Source organism: Heptranchias perlo, chromosome 13 (assembly GCF_035084215.1).
Source record: "Heptranchias perlo isolate sHepPer1 chromosome 13, sHepPer1.hap1, whole genome shotgun sequence".
Lineage (NCBI taxonomy): Eukaryota > Metazoa > Chordata > Chondrichthyes > Hexanchiformes > Hexanchidae > Heptranchias > Heptranchias perlo.
This window is the reverse complement of record NC_090337.1, coordinates 11,860,435-11,872,236: the sequence shown is the minus strand read 5'-3', so window position 1 is coordinate 11,872,236 and position 11,802 is coordinate 11,860,435. Positions and strand designations below refer to the sequence as shown.

Below are 11,802 nucleotides of genomic sequence, written 5' to 3'. Positions count from 1 at the left end.
GTGACCTGGCAGTGGAAGATCTTCAAACTCCAGGGAGCAATACCCAAGTCAACAGCTATTTTGAAAGGCAGAGCCAAACTTAGGAGAAAATCGGCAGTCAGTAGGTTAATTAGGTAGATATTAAGGCATTTTCTGGCTTTCCTTTGGCTGATAAATGCCCAAAGTGCTATGCAACTCCCAATAATGCCAATCAGGAAGATTAAATAGTAGAAATAAGTGAAGGCTTCCATATTGTTGTTGTTTATACAATGAGTTCTGGAGTTGTTTGAAGGTTCTGAGCTCATTGTGTGCGAACAAAAAGGTAAAGCCTAATTTATTAAGATCTGAAATGAGAAAGAAAAATTAGATTTGAAAATTAACTTCTGGAATGGTTTTAAATCAAACCAAAGACATTCAATTATTTAGGCATTTCTGACTTGGGTGGGGTGGGGCGGGGTCTATACAAGAGAGATTTTAATGGGTTTATATAGCTGAGGGTGAGAGGGAACCTAGTAAAGCAGAGGACAACAAATAAACCATAAGAGAAAACAGACTTACTGTGTTGATGCTTTAATAAGGCAACTTGTCTAGTATGTTGAAATTTTCAACCAGACGAGTAAACAACTTGGTGTCTGGATGAAGAGAGGTTTTCGCTGACTTCAAGTGGTTGCCCGTTCTTAAGTGAGGGTAACGTAGCTGCTAATATAGACGTCCTGTTTCAGAATACCAATGCTGTATAACGTTGAGTTCAGGGCAGCTCTGCTGTTTAAGTCTCCAAAGCCCTCTGCTGCTTGTCTAAATTTGAGAAAGGAAGTATGTTATCTATCTAATGTCTTGTTTCCCTTAGAAGGAAGCAGCTTGTAGGAAATGCTTGATGAGTCAGAAAATGGGTCACCTGCACTTAAGTGCAATGCTATTAATGACCTTTAAGAAGTTAAACACCATTTTTTCGCCTGTTGTTTCGTCATTAACGTAACTTTTGCATGCAGACCACATTGTACATTCCCAGTTGTATTGTACTCCCTCCCTGAATTTCCCTTATTACTCACGCTCTTCAGCAGCAGTTGGCATGTTTCAGTTTACCAGAAATATAAGTTCTAGTAATAGTCTTTCCAAAGATTAACCTGTGTTGATGGGCACTATTAAGTCATCTGTAATTCCCTGCTCTCACTCAGTTACAAACGTAAGTTACTTTTTCAAGTTCTACTTCATGCCCTGAAGCAGTCCCTGTAATTCCTACCCTGTTTATATTGATTACAGTGCTTGGCTCCTGATGGTAGTGCTTTTTGATGGTAACTTTTTGTCTTAGTATTTAGGATAGCAAAGTGATGCTTAAAAAGTTAAAAGTTACTTTTCAAAATTTTTCTCGTTTCTTTTTCTTTTAAATAAAAAATGACTGAGAGCCCTTTAAACACTCACTTCTGCAAAAGGAAATTGGTGAAACAGAAAGAAATATTGACGTCACAACCCTTCCGAGACAGAAGGAGGAAGAAGTGAAATTAGATTACACTTTAGATAAATGTTGTGGTGGCTACAGCAGTACAGAGCACGAAAGCAACAAATCGTTCAGATGTAGCAAACATTTTTACATGTTGACTGGTTAAATGATGTGGAGAGAATGATTCAGTTTAGGTTTGTGTTGCTATATATCGCTGCTCTTTTTTTTAAAGAAAAAGCAAAGCTGTGTTTAATCCTGAATTGCAATAGGATTGGTTTTCGCAGGATCCTAAAAAGACCGATCTATTTAAAAAAAAAACACCCTAGAATCTCAAGTAATAAAACCCCAATTCTTCTTGTTCCGTCACTGGCCCTCATTGTAAGACCATAAAAGAGATCGGAGCAGGAGTAGGAAATTTGGCCCTTTTGAGCCTGCTTCACCATTTAATGAGATCATGGCTGATCAGATTTTTACCTCAACTCCACTTTCCTGCCTTTTCCCCATATCCTTTTACATGCAGACCACAAGGAATAGCATCCTCTTTGTATAGTACAATGCAGGTCCATAAAATTTCTGTTTTTTTTAACGGAAAAACACATGCAGTCGCTGAATGTGATCCCTCTAAAACACTGAAAAGCCTGGAATCCAGTGTAATAAGAACTCAATTTGATTTACGAGGTCACCTCAAACCAATGGCTCTGGCCATGTCTGCTTTCATACACGCTGCTGACAGGTTTACCTGGATCTCTACATGATTGACATAACCATTATTTCATTGCCCATCCTCCAAACAGCTAAACCTATCCCATCATGCACTTGATGTAGCAATACAGTAAACATTTTTATTTAAAAAAAAATGATTTTAAAAACTTGCCGACAAAGTAGATCCAGCTGCTGGAAAAATCCTAAACTTTAAACGTTCCAGCGATATTTGTAGCTTACAAAGCTTTGGGTCAATTTTTGTTTTTAAAAAGCTTGCTCTATCACCATTCTCGAGTTGCCAGCAGACCTCACCAGCAAAGGGTGAAGTTGTGAGCCAAAATTTGAAATTTAGCCGAGCAGTTTTCTACAGAATATACACAACAAAAAAATATTGAAGATGTTTGGTTTTCACATGTAAACGCTTTACTTCCTGATCAATTAACAATCATTTGTATCTGTAGTGTTAACGTAGTTGGTGTCTTTTAAGTTAACAAAAAAAAAACTTCATACCTGATTCACACAATGGATTATTTTGTTTCTAAATGAGTTCAGTTAGACAGGACCCGTGGTTGTTCGGGAAGATGATGCTGGCCGTTTGAGTAGTGTAGTGTCGATGGCAATGTCGTGTGTCAGTCTAATTGCTTTGCTCATGTTTTCCTCTATTTCAGGATATGGTTTGCTGTGGGATGTGTGGTTTTTTTTTTGAAAAGGAGTTGATTGACGTAGATGAAACCAGGCCTTCACAGAGTTAGACCGCTGTGAATCTGTGTGTGTGATGTTATTCTCTGCACCTAATGTATCTCTTGTAGATTTAGAATTGACATTTTTAAAAGCCTTTGTAAAAAGGTTGCTGTCCCTCCTGATAAACCTTTCTGTGGGTAGCTTTTCCCCCCACCTTTCATGTTTCACAATAATATGTTGTGATATGATTAATGTCAGATATGATTTGATCTGTAATGTCATTACAATAAGTATCGCAAACTAGTTTGTTTCCCCTTTACAAAAATGGTGACCGTTCTCTTTAAAGAAATAATGTGCCTTTTTGTTCCAGGTGGTGCAACGTCCCTCCCTTTTCTCCTCTTCTCTCCCCTTCTGAAACACAACTCAATAGTTTGGTTGGTGTCAGCAGCCCTCCAGTACCTCACCTGTGTGACCTTTCTTTCTGTGGGAGCCTGGAGAATGAATGTTGATGGATTATTTGATTTGTGAAGGGCATTATAACCAAGTCCAGTAATGTTCTCAGCCAACATTCAATCATGGCTATCAGGAACACACAGTTTTTTTTTAAATCCTCTTGTATTACCCCTGTGTCCCACCCCACCCCATAACCCCAGTCAACTAACATATCAACTGATACCCTGGTTAAGAACAGTTAACTCCGAACTGACCAGGGTCTGAACCCAGAACCTCCTGGTCTTTATTACCTCCAGACTTGACTAATCCAATGCTCTCCTGGCCGGCTTCCCACCAGCCACCCTCCGTAAACTTCAGTTCAAGCAAAACTCTGCTTCCCGTATCCTAACTCGCATCAAGTCCCATTCACCCATCAGCCCTGTGCTCGCTGGCCTACATTGGCTCCCGGTCCGGCAATGCCTCGAATTCAAAATTCTTATCCTTGTGTTCAAATCCCTTCGTGGCCTCGCCCCTCCTTATCTCTCTGACCTCCTCCAGCCCTACAACCCTCCGAGGACTTTGTGTTCCTCCAATTCTAGCCTCTTGTGCATCTCCGATTTTCATTACTCCACCGTTGGCGGCTGTGCCTTTAGCTGCCTAGGCCCTAAGTTCTGGAATTCCCTCCCTAAAGCTCTCCGCCCTCTCTTCTTTAAGACGCACCTTAAAACCTATCTCTGTGACCAAGCCTGTCCTAATGGCTCCTTATGTGGCTTGATGTTAAATTTTGTTTGATAATGCTCCTGTGAAGCACCTTGGGACGCTTCACTACATTAAGGTGCTATATAAATGCAAGTTGTTGTTGTTTGGCTCTAAGCCAAATATTCTTATTTTTACATTGAGGTTGTTCAATAATATAGTGTAGTATAGGGAGGTTGTATAACCAAAACAATCCTACGTTGGTACTCATTGTATTGTATCCTCATTCATTTTTCAAGTCATAGATGGTTTTGTAACTTATTAGCAAATTTTCCTTCAGTTTGTTCGCCCCATCCCACCTGCACGTCTTGACGCACCTGGACCAAGTCGGGATTTCCCCCTCAATTTTTGATTACTTTTTAAAAAAAATTATTTCCGGTTGGTCCTTTGTATATTTCAATACAGTTAGATCTACAGTAATCTGTCAGCTTTAAGTTCACACTTTCCAGTTACACAGCCTCAAGTGCTGGTAAAACATTATGACTAGTTAATGTGTGTTTCCTTCACTGCCCTGATACTGTATATTGAGTTTAAAACAAAAATTTTGTGGTTGGGCGGAGGTCATTTTCAGTGTGAAGAATTTCTAACCTCTACCCATTTAGGTAACTTGTTCTTCTATATTTTTTTTTAAAAAGACAAACCAGTTGTCCAGAAACGCCTATGCTGTGGGCAATATTTAAAATTTATTATTCATTTCCATTTGGCTGTACAGACCCATTATTTTAGGTTCCTAAACTCGAACGTTCCTTTCTGCTAATGGTGACTGTGGGCCAATCAGTGAATTGCACCGTAGGAAGTAATAGAAATTGGCCACACTCTGTTGACAGGGGAAACTTCCTGATTTGGACCTGTCCTTTTTGGTATTCAGGACTGGAAAACGTCGCCATTCCTGTAAAGTAGGGGCTTTTTATAAAAGTTTAATTTCCCTAGGGGGGGAAAAAAAAGGGAAGCTCACTGAACATTGAAAGCATTCCTTCCCATTGCGTCCCTCCCCCACCAACACTTAACATTTCCTTTGAGTAGCTTGATCGGTGCCACCGCGGTGTTGCTATGGTACAGACCTTGGTTCAACAGTCTGGCTGGACAATGCGTTGTTCCATTGCCAGATAAATTTGGCAATGCCATCGAGCTGTGTAAGTCATACTGGCTGCGCTCAGTTGCCTACAGGCTTCCACTGAAACCTGGAGCACCGTTGGCTCTGCCTGCGTTTGCTGGCGAGCGAGTCCCGTGCTCTGTGCTTGCGGCATGATGCTCCCATTTCAGGGGGAAACGGGATCACTGATGTTTGTGTCTGCGGCCGATAATAGCCTGGCTGCATTTATGATATATTCTTAGGTTCCACTGAATTATCTCCCAGCCTGTAGGGCCAGAGTAATACTGGCTAGCATAGGGTGGTGCATGATGTGCATTAGATCCCGAATACTGTGGATATTGAAGCTGGCAGTGTTGCTTGAGCCTCCGTGGTGTCCGCTGTGGCTCAGTTGGTAGCACACTTGCCTCTGAGTTTGAGGTTGTGGGTTCAAGTCCCACTCCAGAGACTTGAGCACAAAATCTAGGCTGACACTCCAGTCCAGTACTGAGGGAATGCTGCACTGTCTTTTAGATGAGACATTAAACTGAGGCTCTGCCTGCCCTTTCAAGTGGACCTAAAAGATCCCATAGCACTATTCGAAGAAGAGCAGGGGAGTTCTCCCTGGTGTCCTGGCCAACCCCTAACCAATGTCAGTAAAACAGATTTTCTAGTCATTATCTCATCACTGTGGGATCTTGCTGTGCGCAAATTGGTGGCCACGTTTCCTACATTACAACAGTGACTACACTTCCAAAGCACTTAATTGGCTGTAAAGTGCTTTGGGAAATCCTGAGGTCGCGAAAGGTACTATATAAACGCAAATTTGTTTTTTTTTCTTTTGTTACCCTGTGCAGCATTTTCCTTTGGAATTACAGCCTTGCAACCTTGTGCAAACATGCATCCACCTACTACGTGAAAGCAACATCTCTTGATGCTGAAGGCCTGTGCAGGCTAGCAAAGTGAAAACAATCAAAAATGGGCAGTCAGTGGTGTGGGTATTACTTATGTTCTCTGGCAGTATCACATTGCCTCCATCTCCTGAGGTGGTGCTGGGTTTATTCAGGGGCAGCAGTGCAACCTGTTTTCATACCTATGGGGCTGCTGTCCCTCACAGCACTGCATTAAAACAGGAGTGGGCATCCTTTTGCAGATTTGCAGTTTTTTTTTGCAAGTTAAAAATACGAATTTGCATTTCTCCCATACTGCTGGCTCCTGCTGCCTTGCTGTTCCACTGGTTCTACCTGTTTGAATTCCAAGAAGCCTGGGGCTTGGTGTGGGGGGACAGGGAGGGGGAGACCGGGCTTGATCTCTGCACTGCTGTGGATGGATTTAATCCTAAGTTCCCTAAAAGGGAGGGGGAAAGCATGAGGACTGGGCGTCATTTACGATGGGGCTAGGAAAGGAAGTTGGGTGGTCAGCAGTCCAGTGGGAATGGGGTCCAAGGGAGCAGGCGGTAGTTCTCATGCATGAGATGAGCTCGGAGAGAGCACGGGCGGAGATGGGAGGGAAACTAGAGAAAGATGCGGATTCACGGCTAGGACTTGAGAGGTTGGTTTGGTGAGCAAGGGGAATTTATGGTAGTCAGGCAGGTGTGCTATCAGTGGTCAGTGATAGCTGCATGGTACTCCCACTGCGAACGCTAAGGGGGAACACTCTGCACTTCTGGGACTGGAATTTTCGTGGTCCTGAGAGTATGGAAAGTGGTGTGGAAAATGTAGGCCTTCTCCTATCGACTCTGCGAGCCTCCTTTCTGTTACTATGACTATTATCTATGCTTGCTCACGTCACCAGTTACCACTGTACTTTTATTAGCATTATCAGTCATTAAGATAAGGGCTCACACTATGGAGTCAATTTTAACCTAACCTGCTCGTCGAGGAAACTGACTAGATCGGGTGCAAACGCTATTATAAGGGTCCAGAGGGGCAATTTTTTTCACTCAAAGGGTGGTGAGTGTCTGGAACGAGCTGCCAGAGGCAGTAGTAGAGGCGGGTACAATTTTGTCTTTTAAAAAGCATTTGGACAGTTACATGGGTAAGATGGGTATAGAGGGATATGGGCCAAGTGCAGGCAATTGGGACTAGCTTAGTGGTATAAACTGGGCGACATGGACATGTTGGGCCGAAGGGCCTGTTTCCATGTTGTAAACTTCTATGATTCTATTACAGCCTGCTCGATTGAAGTCAATGGAGAGTGATATTGGGCAGGGTGTAAAACTGGCATTCCGCTCAATCCTGTGTGTTTCCATCCTGGAGAGTTAGGTTAAAATTAACCCCCCCCCCCCCCGCCCCCCGATATGTAACTGATACCTAACACCAATATGGAACGAGGCCAGAGTTCTCTCAATTCCAAGTGCAACCACCAAATGAATAACGCAGACCTGCGTACCACATCGTAACATCCAGTTGACATGCGGACACACTCTCTCCTTGAAGCTCCTTCCAACATCTGCCATCTAATATCTCAGGTACTGTCACGTTTGGATATATATTTCTGTAGTCTGAGTGGGAAAAAAGTCAGAGTGTGTAACAAGACAGCCTGCCTTAGACACTCTGTTGTTTTTTCTCACATTAGCTAGCATAGGAAAATGTGCCCTACCATCACTTAGCATTCTGGGACACTACTTCATATTGTTGCATTCCACAGTTGCAACAACACTCAAGAAGCTCAAACAACATCCAGGACAAAGCAGCCCACTTGATCAGCAGCCCACCAATCACCTTAAACATTCACCACTGGTGTGCCATGGCTGCAGTGTGTACTACCTACTGGATTCACTGCAGCAACTCGCCAAGGCTTCTTCGACAGCACCTCCCAAACCCGCGACCTCCACCATCTAGAAGGAGAAGGGCAGCAGGTACTTGGGAACAACACCACCTGCAAGTTCCCCTCCAAGCCACACACCATCCTGACATGGACATATATCGCCGTTCCTTCATCGTTGCTTGGAACTCCCCATCTAACAGCACTGTGGGAGAACCTTCACCACAGGAACTACAGTGGTTCAAGAAGGTGGCTCAACACTAGCTCCTCAAGGGCAATTAGGGATGGGCAATAAATGCCGGCTTCGCCAGCAATGCCCACATCCTGTGAATGAATTTTTTAAAAAGTTGAGTTTTGAAAACTTTTCAGTTAAGCAGAGCAGCATGTTAGATCACATGTGTTTATGTTTAGCCTTTGTCTTGGGAAGCTAATTACATCACCTATTTTAATCTGATTGCAAATATTTTAATTAATTGCGGGTGTGTTGATTATAATAAATACCCAGCCAGGGTACTTGGGCACATTTTTCAAGACTTCCTCCATTTCAACAGTGCCAGACCCCAGTACTCCCCAATGCTCTGATTCCCCTCATTACTGCCAGATCCCCCCTGCATGTTGCCAGCCCTTTGTCCCTCTACTCCCTGCACTTCCTGGCACCAGCTGCAAAAAAACAAGGAAAATGCAGTCCTGATCTCTGTCCAAAAGAAGTTAAATTGTGGTCCTTCTCCCTGCTTTTTGACTATGGGTCTTGGTTCTATTTGAAGTACATCATCTTCAGTCTTTGCTCTTTCTGGCTCTGCAAGTGTACCCGCTAATAATGAAGCTATAGCCTCACCTCAGGCTGTTTGTAAAAACAAAAACAAGCTTTAAAACCGGCTTTATTTCCTGCTTTTCCAGGCACTGTGATTTTAAGAAACGGCTTTGCTGATTTAACCCCCCGCTCTCAGCTATGTTTCCAGCTGTTAATTTTTAAGAAAAAAATTGGCTTAACATTCATACTTTCATAAATCTGTGCATCCTCTGACTCCTTGACCGAGAGACAAACAGACCGAGCGTCCGCGTCCACCCAACCCTCCAGGATTGGCCTGGAGTCTCCAGGAATTGAGGATTAATCTCCATGACGTTGCTGCGAGTAAAACCCTGGAGAAAAATCATAGGGGAAATTTAAAAAAATTATCTTTTTTTTCATTTTCTTTTAACACTTATGTTTACCAGTGATAAAAATAATGGCGATGGGGAAAAAGCATGTATGAATGACAGTCAAGAATCATCCAGTTGGATAATGAAGAGCCTTTTCGCTTTCCAATTGGCTGTGGGAAGGCGGAGTGCTGTGACGATGGATGTTTGGTGACCAATAGTGGGGGGGTCGGGCTGTTGGAGGTAGGGGGTCATGTGATGAAACCTCCAGGAACACATTCAGCCAGAGTTGGCAACCCTAGTGTGTGTGTAACCTTGCATCCAGTGCACGTCTGTTACATTCCAGGTGTTCTACTTTGTTACAGATGCAAAACAATCTTTTTTTTTTAGAAAAAGAAAGCAGTTCGGTCATGTTGCATTCTTGTGACCTGGAGCCAGAAGTTTACAAGCAGTTGCAGTTATCATCTGACCTCAGAGTTCAAAAGCCTTTTTGTACTACATCCTCACAATGAATAATTGAGCCATAGCTTTAAAAGAACAAGCCAGGTTAGAAGCTGAATATCATAACCATTCTCCAGACCCCAGACTACCCAAGAGCAACATCACTGGAAATTAATAGATACAAAAGTCTTGTCATCTGATTAGCTCAAATATCATATTCATAAAACAGTAAACAGTTCACAAACTGATCTGGAATGCGCTGCCTGAAAGGGTGATGGATGCAGATTCAATCGTGGCTTTCAAAAAGGAATTGGATAAATATGTGAAGAGAAAAAATTTGCAGGGCTCTGGGGAAAGAGCGGGGGAACGGGACTAACTCGATCACTCTTACAAAGAGCCGGCACAGGCTCGATGGGCCGAATGGCCTCCTCCTATGCAGTAACGGTTCTACGATTCTGTTCTACGAACACACAGAGAACCAAGAACAAGTAGCATTTTAAAAATTCATTATCAGGATGTGGGCGTCGCCGGCAAGGCCAGCGTTTATTGGCCATCCCTTGTTTGCCGTACGGGACTTGCTAGGCCACTGCTGAGGGAAGTTAAGAGTCAACCACATTGGTGTGGGATTGGAATCACATATAGGCCAGACCGGATAAGGAGGGCAGATTTCTTTCCCTAAAGGACATTAATAAACCAGTTGGGTTTTTACAAGAATCTGCTAACAGCATGGTCTGATACTTTACAGATACCAGCTTTTTATTTCCAGATTTTTAAAACTGAATTCAAATTCTCGCACTGCCGTGGTGGGATCCACATTCTCTGGATTATTAGTCCAGGCCTCTGGATTTCTAGTCCAGTAAGATAACCACCGTACCTGCAATAAAAAGGCATGACTTCTTCTGACCTTGATAATGACCTCTTTCAAGGTGATGAACCAAAGATTTACAATTAGCTGCCAATGTACAGTCAACCTTCCCTCAGCAACAGCAATTAGCATCAAATTGGACTCAAGGTGTGCTTAAGCAATTAAACTGTGTGGCTTTAAAGGCTAATTAAACACACATCCACCTGGTGGCAGAATAATAGTGCATTACACAGTATAATATTCCTGTTATAAAGCAGTGTATCTTCTGATTTTCCATGAGCAATGCCGAGGGAGATCTGTGTGTTTATATGAAAAAGTCCAGTGAGAGCATTATAACAATTGTAAACAATTTTACAACACCAAGTTATAGTCCAGCAATTTTATTTTAAATTCACAAGCTTTCGGAGGCTTCCCCCTTCGTCAGGTGAACGATGTGAACGATTTTCACATCGTTCACCTGATGAAGGGGGAAGCCTCCGAAAGCTTGTGAATTTAAAATAAAATTGCTGGACTATAACTTGGTGTTGTAAAATTGTTTACAATTGTCAACCCCAGTCCATCACCGGCATCTCCACATCAGTATTATAACAGACATACTCTCTTTTTGCTGTCTTGTGCGTGATGTAGACTCAGCAGTGTGAGTGATTGCACTGCAAAATCATCTAGTGGTTGTGTTCTGAAGAGGCAGGTTACTGATGCTGGATTCTGGCAAGCATGCAGAAATAATGTGCTAATAGGTCTTAGTGGTACATGAACTGGATTAATTAAAGATAGTAAAATGCTGTAGATGTCAAGTGTGATATTTGCTTATCTAAGCAGATCTGTGTGTGGGGGTTGTATTTTTTCTCATTACGAAGTGCTGGAATGTGAATTTCAACACCATAGTATTTTTAATTCGTTCATTGAGCTCGAGCTACCATCTTTTAAGGTTTGGTCCCCTCCATCCTAATCTTCCCATTTCCTCCTTCTTGGTGCCCACTCTTTCTCATCTCCTAACTGTAAAGCACTCGGGGACGTTTTCCTGATGCAAAGAACACTATGGAAATGCAAGTTGTATTGTTTTTTCTTCTTCCTTCTTTATCATATACCATTCCCGGTGAAGAGCAGGCAGAAGGGACGATGAACTGATGCCAGTCTTACAGTGAGATTCTTCCCAAACCGGGCATCTTCTGTACAGTGCATCAGATTTTTAAATGTGAGTGTTTGACTCAACTAACTAGAGAATTTGCTACTTGAAAGAGGAAATGAAGTGGGGCAAATTCATCTGCAAACCACCGTTTTGACTGCATTTAGTGTGTCCTTATTTCTTTCACAAGGAATTTTCTAAAAAAAACTTTGTATTTTCCCACATTAATCAAGGTTTTCACTGAGAAATATAGAAATGTTCCCATTAGTTTTATTTTTTAAATTGTTTTTCTAAGCTTCTCCGATCCCCTCCCTCATGAAGGTGCTTACTCATGCCAGCATACAATTGCACCTAGCTGGCAGTCTTCCAGTATCCCATCCATTCTTCAAGTGTGAGTCAAACCAAATGGC

General features: G+C 42.5%; 1 protein-coding gene across 6 annotated transcripts in view; it reads left to right on the top strand.

The window, feature by feature from the left end:
• LOC137331279 (mediator of RNA polymerase II transcription subunit 12-like protein) overlaps window positions 1-11,802 on the top strand; it is a 482,895-nt gene that overhangs the window by 156,199 nt on the left and 314,894 nt on the right. The window lies entirely within an intron of this gene.